The sequence below is a fragment of the Nyctibius grandis genome, chromosome 3 (genome assembly GCF_013368605.1).
Source record: "Nyctibius grandis isolate bNycGra1 chromosome 3, bNycGra1.pri, whole genome shotgun sequence".
NCBI classification, from domain to species: Eukaryota; Metazoa; Chordata; class Aves; order Nyctibiiformes; family Nyctibiidae; genus Nyctibius; species Nyctibius grandis.
The window spans coordinates 67,268,935-67,280,598 of record NC_090660.1 but is presented as its reverse complement, the minus strand read 5'-3'; positions in this window follow the sequence as shown (position 1 = coordinate 67,280,598).

Sequence of the window (11,664 nt, the reverse complement as noted above, 5' to 3'; positions counted from 1 at the left end):
GAGTTTCTGTCTCAGAGGAATAACAATCTCAGTGCTTTTCCTTACTTCATTCCAAAAAAGGCAAGCCTGTGACACTCAGGATTCGAAATGCACCAAGTTTTAGGTTCAGTTACATTTGACACTTCAAGAGTCAAAAATGAATTTTAGCTCAAATCACCTGAAATACAGGAAAGATTTCCAAAGCACATAGCAACCCTAAGGAGATTGCCACTTCACTGCTGTTGCCTGGGCATCCTCTCCTCCAGATGCTAGAGATACACAGTCCTCTTGTCTCATAGTCACTTTTTCTGGGGTTCGCAGATTTTTTTTTCCACTGTTTTTTTTTTTGGAGTTTTTTGCCCCACCATCACAATTTTCCTCTTTCTTTAAGGACATAAACACAGATGCAAATCTGTAGCCACTGTATCAGTCACCGTACATTGAGTACTCCCTGCTCAACATGAGGAGAACCTGGGATTTCCACAGCAGAGGTGAAGAGAACAAAAACCTGCTAACTGAAAAGATGGCACTGAGTAGTTTTAATGTTTCTGTGATTAGTGTTTTGCTGTGTATGAGAGGTGAGAGCTCCAGGGTAACTTCAGGCACTTGCACTTAGGGCCAGCAGTTTTATTTTAGCAGTTGAACTGATCTCCTGACTGTCACTGACTGGTTCCAGTCTACTGATCTTTCCACTTTTCTTTTTTTCCTTTTTTTTTTTTTTCTTTTTTTTTTCTGTTGAGCTGATTTACAAGGCAAAATAGCTTTCTGCTGTCAGTTTGTTTGTTCCCCTTTCCCATTTTCACTGGACTTTGCCTATTCACTGAGCATTAAAGAAGCACCTGGAGGTACAAGGCAACAAAATTAATTTATGTAGCTTTTCATGAAACAAAATCACAGAATCACAGAATGTTAGGGATTGGAAGGGACCTCAAAAGATCATCTAGTCCAATCCCCCTGCCGGAGCAGGATTACCTAGACCATATCACACAGGAACGCGTCCAGGCGGGTTTTGAATGTCTCCAGAGAAGGAGACTCCACAACCTCTCTGGGCAGCCTGTTCCAGTGTTTGGTCACCCTCACCATAAAGAAATTTTTCCTCATATTTATGCGGAACCTCCTGTGTTCCAGCTTGCACCCATTGCCCCTTGTCCTGTCAAGGGATGTCACTGAGAAGAGCCTGGCTCCATCCTCATGACACTTGCCCTTTCCATATTTATAAACATTAATGAGGTCACCCCTCAGTCTCCTCTTCTCTAAGCTAAAGAGACCCAGCTCCCTCAGCCTCTCCTCATAAGGGAGGTGTTCCACTCCCTTAATCATCTTCGTGGCTCTGCGCGGGACTTTCTCTAGCAGTTCCCTGTCCTTCTTGAACTGAGGGGTCCAGAACTGGACACAATATTCCAGATGCGGCCTCACCAGGGCAGAGTAGAGGGGTAGGAGAACCTCTCTTGACCAGCTGACCATACCCCTTCTAATCCACCCCAGGATGCCATTGGCCTTCTTGGCCACAAGGGCACACTGCTGGCTCATGGTCGTCCTGCTGTCCACTAGGACCCCCAGGTCCCTTTCCCCTACGCTGGTCTCCAACAAGTCTGTCCCCAACTTGTACTCATACATGGGGTTGTTCTTGCCCAGATGCAGGACTCTACACTTGCCCTTATTATATTTCATTAAATTTCTCCCCGCCCAACTCTCCAGCCTATCTAGGTCCCTCTGAATGGCTGCGCAGCCTTCTGGTGCGTCAGCCACTCCTCCCAGTTTGGTGTCATCAGCGAACTTGCTGACAGTGCACTCTATTCCCTCATCCAAGTCATTAATGAATATATTGAATAGAACTGGTCCCAGTACCGACCCTTGAGGGACTCCGCTAGACACAGACCTCCAACTGGACTCTGTCCCATTGACCACCACTCTCTGGCTTCTTTCCTTCAGCCTGTTCACAATCCACCTCACTACCCGATCATCCAGACCACACTTCCTCAGTTTAGCTGCAAGGATGCTGTGGGAGACTGTGTCAGACGCTTTACTGAAATCAAGATAGACCACATCCACAGCTTTACCATCATCTATCCACCGGGTTATGTCCTCATAGAAGGCTACCAAGTTGGTTAAGCATGACTTCCCCTTGGTGAAGCCATGCTGAGTGCCCCTAATGATCCCCCTATCCTTGATGTGCACCAAGGACAAGTTGTTCCATCACCTTTCCGGGGATGGAGGTGAGGCTGACTGGTCTATAGTTACCCGGGTCCTCCTTCTTGCCCTTTTTGAAGACTGGAGTGACATTCGCTTTCCTCCAGTCCTCTGGCAACTCTCCTGTTGCCCACGACTTAGCAAAGATGATGGATAGTGGCCTAGCAATGACTTCTGCCAGCTCCCTCAGCACCTGCGGGTGCATCCCATCAGGGCCCATGGATTTATGGATGTCCAGATTGCTTAATTGGTCCCTGACGCAGCCCTCATCAACCAAGACAGATTCCTCCTCTATCCTGATTGCTTCTGGTGCCGCAGGGGTCCAGGGCTCCTCAGGACAGCCTCCAGCCGTATAGACAGAGGCAAAGAAGGCATTCAGTAACTCCGCCTTCTTTTTATCCTCTGTCTCCAGGACCCCCACCTCATTCATCAGTGGGCCTACATTGCCTCTAGTGTTGGCTTTACCTGCAATGGATTTGAAGAAGCCCTTTCTGTTGTCCTTGACCTCTCTTGCAAGGTTTAATTCCAAGGAGGCCTTAGCTTTCCTAGTTGCCTCCCTACATCCTCTGACAACAGACTTCTATTCCTCCCAAGTGGCCAGCCCCTCCTTCCATGATCTGTACACCCTCTTCTTCCACTTGAGTTTGCCCAGCAGTTCCCTGTTTAACCATGCAGGTCTCCTGCTACCCTTCCTTGACTTCCTACCTGCTGGGATGCTCTGATCTTGAGCTCAGAAGAAGCAGTCCTTGAATGCTAACCAACTATCTTGATCCCCCTTACCTTCTAGTACCCTGTCCCATGGGATTTCCCCTAGCAATCGCATGAAAAGGCCAAAGTTGGCCCTGCTGAAGTCCAGGGTTGTGATTCTGCTAGCTATTCTGTTCCTGCCACATGAGATCCTGAACTCTACCATCTCATGGTCACTACAACCAAGGCTGCCCTCAACCTTCACCGCTTCAACCAGACCCTCCTTGTTAGTGAGGATAAGATCCAGCAGCGCTCCTCTCCTAGTTGGCTCATCCACCATTTGCATCAGAAATTTATCATCAATGCACTGGAGGAACCTCCTGGACTGAGGATGGCTGGCTGAGTAGGCCTCCCAACAAATATCAGGGTAGTTGAAATCCCCCATGACAACCAGGCCCTGTAATTGCGAGACTGCTCTCAGCTGCCTGTAGAAGGCCTCATCACCGTCCTCATCCTGATCCGGTGGCCTGTAATAGACACCCACAACAGTATCACCCCTGCCAGCCTGCCCCTTAATTCGCACCCACAAACTCTCAACTCGCTCCTGATCCGCCCCTGGACAGAACTCAATACATTCTAGCTGCTCACTCACATAAAGAGCAACTCCACCACCTCTCCTTAGTGGCCTGTCTTTCCTGAACAGGACATAGCCATCCATGACCACATTCCAGTCATGCGAGGCATCCCACCAAGTCTCTGTAATTGCCACTGAATCATAGCCCCCCGACCGAACACGGATTTCTAACTCCTCCTGTTTATTCCCCATGCTGCGTGCATTGGTGTACAGGCATTTCAGGGAGCGAGCTGAGCACACCGATTTCACCCTAGGGGGATGGGAGGCCTCCTGGTCTACCTCAACACTAGAGCGTTGCCCCAGTGGTGCAAGCCCAGCTACTACCCCATCCCCCTTCGAATCTAGTTTAAAGCTCTCTGAATGAGCCCTGCTAATTCCTGTCCCAGAACCCTTTCGCCCCTACGACATAAACCTTTCCCATGTATTACCGTCACGCCTGGTGTCTTATAAAACCAGGCATTATCAAAGAACCCAAAGCCCTGCCTGTAGCACCAGTCTCGTAGCCAGGCATTAATAGAGAGAATCCTACTATTCCAGCCCACGTCATCACCTGAAAATGGAAGGAGGGAGGAGAAAACGACTTGTGCCCCAGACTCTTTCACCAACCGTCCTAGGGCCTTGTAGTCTTTCTTCATCCCCCTCAGACTACGGGATGCAGCTTCTTCCCCACCTGTCTGGAAGATCAGCAGGGGGTAGTAGTCTGTGGCCTTCACCAGGCTGGGGAGTTGCCTGGTGATATCCCTGATTCGGGCTCCAGGCAGACTGCAGACCTCCCTGTGATGGGGGTCAGCTCTGCATATTGGGCCCTCAGTTCCCTTTAGGAAGGAGTCTCCAACCACTAAAACTCTTCTCTTCTTCCTTGTGGAGGAGGTAGCTATACGCCTGTCAGGTTTTTCTGACTGTGGTGGGACCTCTGATATAGGTTGCCTCCCCACCATATCCCCATTGGACCGGCTGTATTCCACTAGGGCTTCATATCTATTGCTCAGAGGCACCTGTGGAGGCAAGGTAGGCAAGGAGGGCACTCGCCTTTTGCAACGGCCATAGACTTGCCTCCACTCACTCCTCTCCTCTAGGTCATTGTTTTCCACCTGAGAGGGGCAGAGTACAGTTGTCCCTCGATCCTGGGAGCTCTCCGGCAGGTGCTCCCATTTTTGTTGCAGGGAAGGCAGAGCCTGGCTCCACCAGTCTATCTCCATTTCAGCCTCCCGAATGCTCCTAAGCCTTTCTACTTCGGCTTGAAGCCTTTCAACCTGGCTTTGCAGCTGTGCCGCTCGGCCGAGCAGATCACCTACTTGCTCACAGAGCACACAGCCCCCTGTCACCACAGAGACGCTGTAGCATTCCCTGCAGCCGGCAACCTGCACCATCGCCTCCTTCTGTGGGAGCTCTGTCTGGGTTCCCACATCCATTTTGGTCTTCTTCCGCCGGGTGGAGACCATTGTTCTTTCACTGAGCTGGGAAATACCTGTTGGTGACACCCCTGGTTCACAGCTCCTTGGCACCTTCCTCACCTTGTGCACTGGGAGGGAGTCAGCGCTCCCCAACGAGCTGCAAATGGCTGTGGCCTCCCCTGCCCTGGGACACACCCAGTCACTGCTGACTCCCTCTCTCCCCTCTGGGCAGGGACTAGTCCCTGTCCTCCAGGAGGCTTTTTATCACCCGATCAATAGGGGGTGGTGCTACGCCCCCTCCTCTCCTGATTCGTTGCTGGGAACTTCTGGGTCCGGGGTGGGGGGGGAAGCAGCTCGGGGCTGCTGCTCGGGGGGCCCAGAGTATGAAAACCGCCCGGTACAGCCCAATCTCACCTCGCCCCCGCACTCACCTCAGTCGCTGCCGCTGCTGTCGCTGCTGCCGCTGCTGTCGACTCACGCAGCGTATTGATATGCTCAAAAAGAGTATCAATAGGTTTTTGACCTGAAATTCAGACTAATGGTATTCTCAAGGATAAGGAAATAACTAAAATAACTAGACTTAGCCAGCTAAATATGGGAACGTGTAATGAGTCATCCAATCTCTACCTCTAGGCTGAATTGGTTTAACATATCTTCCTTCCCTAATAAATGAACATAAAGTGTTATACCTGTGATTCCATAGCATTGTGACACCTTGTTCCTCTTCAGCACTCAGAGAGGTGCAGTCTCTCTATTTAAAGGGAAAGCATCCAAAAGCTTGTTGATTGGTGTACATCAGCCATCAATAGCCTTTCAATATGCATGGATTACAATTGCACTTCGTTGTGTTTAAATGTCATCTGCATCCTGTAATTGAATGAAAGTCTGCACACACACAAAAACGGTGAGAATTTAGTATATATGCCAAGAGTTTCTGTTGTTGTGAGTTTTTTTCACTGCATGTGAATTATTAACCTCTGAGGACCCATCCTGTAGGTGATAACGTTGCATTTACAAAACATTTAAGTGCCATCTAACAACATATTTATAATTTCTTTCCTTCCCAAATATCAGACAAAGTTCTTCCTTAGATTTCTCTGGAGCAAAGCAGTTTTTAATAGTACTGATTGTATCCAATGTTCTAACAGAAGTTAACTTCCCTTAACAGTCAAGTGTGTATATACAGTCATATATAAATAAAGATAATTGTTTTCTTGAATTTATCACAGAAATAATTTGAAAAAACAAGATAGTGGAGAAAAAGCCAATAGATTTTTAGAAGATGTGCCATCTGGTCTATTATAAAATGAATCTAATTATCTGGAAAATGTGTGTCTATAAGCAAAATGTACGCATAAGTGAATAGATTCATTCAGAATTGAAGTCTACTTATAAGCAACTGTGGCCAGTGTATATTAATTATTCAGTTTTACGACATGTGGAAGTCTATAACATGATAGCAAAAGTAGCAACAATCAGAAAAGATCTTTTCTATTTCTTACTATTTTTCTTACCAGTTTTCAAATCAATAGACTACTTTCTTAATATTATAGGGCACAGATTTTCAATGGGAACAACTGAAGAACCAGCCTACTAGATAATAAGCATAATGGACAAGCTACCTTACAAAAGCAAATTGAAAGAGTTTGGAAGAGCAAACCTTGGAAAAAATAGAACTGTTCCCTGTGGATATTATAGGGAGTAAATTCTGGAGAATTAATATTGAAGGTAAAGGTAACACTGGCACCAGAACTGATAAGTGTAAGCTGAGCAGATATTAATTTAGCAGAGAATACCTGTCCTAGAGAAGAGTAGGCTTCTGGAACAGTTTTCAAAAAAGAATGGTGGAGACAAAAATATAACTTGTTTGAAACTGAAGCTTGATGCATTTATAGGAAGGATCATACGACAGTTTCCTTTTATAGCAAGAATTTGGAGTTGATGACTTAGCAAATCCTTCCACTCTTCTGTTGTTTGTCATGATATTTTTATGCTGTGATTTTCAACACTTTACAGATTGCCATCTGAACCACTTCATAAATCTGCCTTTACAGCAACTGAATTTATTTTTGCCACTCTAGCAAAGTAAGCCTGATAATTCAGAATTTATTTCACAACAAACCTTTGAAAAATGTATCATAACTGTTAGTTTTACTGGGTTTCTTTCATTTTAAAAATAAAAAACCAGACTGCTAATAATTTATTTTTAGTGTATCATATGTCTACACCAACTACACTCAATTCAATCTGTAGCCCTGGGAATTAATCTGACAATCATATTCCACTTTACAGCCATTTCCTAGGTAACTAAAAGAGCCACATACATGCAATGCAGCCATTAGAAACTTCTTCTTTTCCCTAGTGACTTCTCTTTTATTTTTCAGCTCTTCCATATGCACTAAAATATCCATGCAACATTGTCATTATTTTTTGTAATGGTAGACAGATGTAAAATGAATTAATGAGCTGTGGGAGAGCAAAAGAACAAGGGAGACTGAAATGTTACTATTAGGAGCCTAGAAAGGTGAAAGGGATAGAGACCAAACTGGGGGAAAAACCAGCAGCTATGAAAAACAATCAGTCAAAACTTTAACGCTTGTTTGAATTCACTTTGATTTGAAAGAGAAATAACAGGTGACAAAAGTGGTTATCTGATTTATTTAATATGCTAGCACGTTCAAATCTTGCTTTACATGGGGAGTTGGGCTCCTGAAGAGAAAACATTTTTAATTTAAATATGACAACACAAGCCAGTCAGAAACTTAGTGCAAGGTAAAGGGCAAGTACTACAGCATCAAGAATACAGAGTGACTCAGAGCACATTTTGTTGATTTACTGTGGTTTTGCTCTTGAAAACTTTGTGTCTTTCTCCATGTATTCTATTGATTTGGGTTTTTTTGGAAATGTGGAAAAAAATGGACTTAGGTCAACCCCAGTGATATCTATTTGCAATTCACATGATTTTGGTTATCATAATTCTTGAGAATCACCATATTATTTGTTTCAATATATCACGGGTTTAAAAGTTTACTATCATTTGTTTTGCTTTGTTTTTTCATCAGAGTAGTCTCTCTGTTTCCATATGGCATTCACTTACCTATTGCCTTCACTTTATTTTCTATGTTTTTGTGTTATGCATGGGTAGTGCTTTCATTTCGATGTGTGTGTGACTTTAATTTTCTCTTTTTTTTTTACTGTGTCACTTGTCTATTCAGTTTTGGTTGCAGTGAATTTTTCTTAAGAGTTTCTTTTCTGTCAATGCCATGTGTGCAATTTATTTTAGGCATCTTTTCTACTTTGCTAATATTCACTTATTACTTATCTTGAAAGTTTTCTGTGATAGAATATCTTCTGAAAGGATGTATTCAGCAGAAAGTAGAAAAAGAGAGGAGGAATTCTGAGACAGCATCAGAATTTGTTTTCCCAGGCAGATATAATTGTTTGTCTATCACTGTTTACACATACAGAAAAACAAAGGGCATTATTATAGGGAAATAGATATAAAACAGCTTGAACTACAGCTATATGTAACAATACATGAGTATGTATGTATATACTTCCATAAATACATACTTACATACATGTATTTGTGTTGCTTCCAGGTAAAATCACTATTGATGCTATAACCTTCAATGACCATTACACTCATGTGTCTTCCTTTTTTGCCTTCCACAGAAAGTATAAAATTTTTAATCTCTTCTTACCTCAGGAAAGGACTTTTTTCCTGTGAAAAATTAGGTAATAATTCCAGTACTCTGTAAATGGTCGGTCTTTCAGTTTTTTTCCTCTACTTGAAGATTGCTGTTGGGATGACCAGTAATTTTCCAGGCCTCAGACAGTAAGAGAACAGAGGGATGGCCTACTTGCTAGGGGGACAGATGGAAGAGGGTGAGGGTAGCTTCTCTATTTTACCAAGCTGGAGCAATTTCAGGGCACAGGAGTTGGGGATATCTGGGACAGCAGCAGGGCATCACTTGTTCAAGTTGGCTTCCTACTGTTTGGTAGTGAAGAAGCCCAGAAGTCAGAAGAAATTTCTGTGTATCTACTAGGCAAGAGGTCTTTTTGTGTTCTGGAGTTGGTTATTACAGCTATTTGGGCTGGCAGCTTTTTACTGCTGGCAGCAATACGATGCAGATGTTCATGTTGGATGTTAGCAGTGATGATCATGGTCTGTTTTCCTTCTGTACATGTGCTGAAACTCCAAGTAAATTATAGAAAAATAGCACATATTGTGTTTAAAGGGCAGTTTATAGTAATTTTTAATTATTATTTATTTTTTTAATTTGTGTTTAAATATACAAATAAAATGACTCTTGTGGGACTATGGAGATCTTCACTGGGCTGTTGTATAGACACAGAAGCGTCACATTTTTTCTTCTCTTTGTCTTTTTTAGAGAATGGCAGTGGGTTCTTAGCTTGAGATCCCTCACTGCCATCCAGGTGGCAGTACTGCACCACATTTAGGAGTTCCATAAAGTCTGCAGATTCATGTTTACAGACTTCAAGCAAATGTCAGAATGCAACATCATCAATGCACACATTTGAAGAGGAGGTGACGAAAATTCTAGTCCTTCTTCACTAGATATATGACAATGGGAGGCTTTCACTGTTACTTGTCTTAATGTCAACAACAATGAAGTCATGTGAAATGTGGGAGAAGAACATGCCAAGCAAGATAACAGCTTCCTACCTCACACAAGCCAATAATAGTTTGGTGGAGAGAGGAGAAAACAGTTTGTTTTGAGCTGCTTCACTACTGTAGGAAATTACTCCAACGAAAATTGCTTCTTTATCTATTGCTTCCTACCCTTCCCTATTAAGTAGTGGCTTTAGGAAACACTCATTCTTCTTTCTCCTTTTCATGCCTTAACATTCAATTAAGAATCAAAGGCTCTTTAAAACACACTTAAAATCTCAGAATTATTTCTGACATTTCCTATCTTTAGATTCAGAGTTTAAAATTATTCTGCAGTTATTTTTTCCTCATTGAAGATGGGATATCCTTGCATTTATTTTTCAAACATTTTCGTGTGCTGGAGAGAGTCCAAAGAAGGGCAACGAAGCTGATGAAGGTTCTGGAAAACAAGTCTTATGAGGAGCACCTGAGGGAACTGGGGTTGTTTAGCTTGGAGAAAAAGAGGTTCAGGGGAGACCTTATTACTATATATAAGTACCTGAAAGGAAGTTGTAGCGAGGAGGGTTCTGGTCTCTTCTCCCAGGTAACAAGTGATAGGATGAGAGGAAACGGCCTCAAGTTGCACCAGGGGAGGTTTAGATTGGAGATTAGGAAAAATTTCCTCACAGAAAGGGTTATTAAGCAGTGGAACAGGCTGCCCAGGGAAGTGGTGGAGTCACCATCCCCGGAGGTATTTAAAAGACGAGTAGATGTGGTGCTTAGGGATATTGTTTAGGGATATTGTTTAGTGGTTGACTTGGTAGTGTTAGGTTAATGGTTGGAGTCGATGATCTTAAAAGTCCTTTCCAATCAAGACGATTCTGTGATTCTGATTCTGCGATAGTCAGACTTTGCCCAAAGCAGCCTGAATAGTAACCTGGAAAAAAAATCAAACTAAAATCTCAACAAATCACCATCGTTCCATTATGTTGCACCTTCCTTAAATACACTCCAGAAAGTATAGACTTTGTGTCTAAAAATTCTGTAAACAAGAAGTGATCGATGCCACGTGCCTAAACGCTGTTGTTTGAATTTTACTCAGGCCTATTAACAATGTGTTGAAATCAATAAATTATTCTCATAGAAAAAAAAATCTTCAAAAGAAACATTAAGAGTGAGCCAAAGTGATTTTTGTTGTGCATAAAATATGTGAATAATAATAATAAAAAAAAAGCTAATAAATAACACCTGAAAAATATTGAAGCTGGGCCCTAAATGCTCAGTTCTCAGCTTCAATGTGAAAAAGGCATGCAAGGTGCATCTACACAATAAACTGCAGCCCCCGAAAGAGATATGCAAGAAATACAAACCACAGAGTTGTATCAGCCTGGGGTCATGCCCTAACTAGTGGTTCCATAGAGAAGCAGGGATAAAAAAACCTGAGGCTGGCTTTACATTGGTAAGGTTGTGTTGTTTTCACAATCTGACCAAAGAGCTCTTCAGTAATCTGTGCCATAGTACATTGGACAACCTCATTGCCAAGAGACTCCTGTCCTTGGTATCTCTCTGCCATATATGTGCATGTGTACTTATCTGTTATTACGACACGAGAAGGCAGAATGGGGAAGAAATAACCTTCTCAGACTGCTAGGAACTTCAGGGAAGAAGCACAAACTAGTGTGTTGTTGAAAATAATAATAAATTTGAATAAAAATAAGGAAGAAGAATTTAAAAAATAAGTTTAATAAGAAATTCTTACACTATGGAGAAGGAGATATTTTATTAAGATAATGATTTTAGAAGTTTCCTAAAGTAGTGTTGAAAATACTGGTATTTATTAAGCTGTTTGTCACCAAAAGTGTGTTACGTTTCAGTAAATGAGATGTTGATCTCTATTTTGACAATAATTTTGATAAAATGGGAAAAAAATAAAAATACTTCCAGTGTTTCAAAAGGAAAATAACAAAGTTTTTCTGAAATTTTCCGCTTGCAGAAAAGACAATGAAATTTTTTGAAGCTAGAATAGACAACCAGTAAGGTCAACTCATTTTTTTATGAGACTACTGAAATAGATATTATATTTTCTGATATTACTTATATTAAAAGCAACAGAAGTCACATGAAATCAAATCAACTGGATAAGCAAGATTTTATTTTTCAGCAAT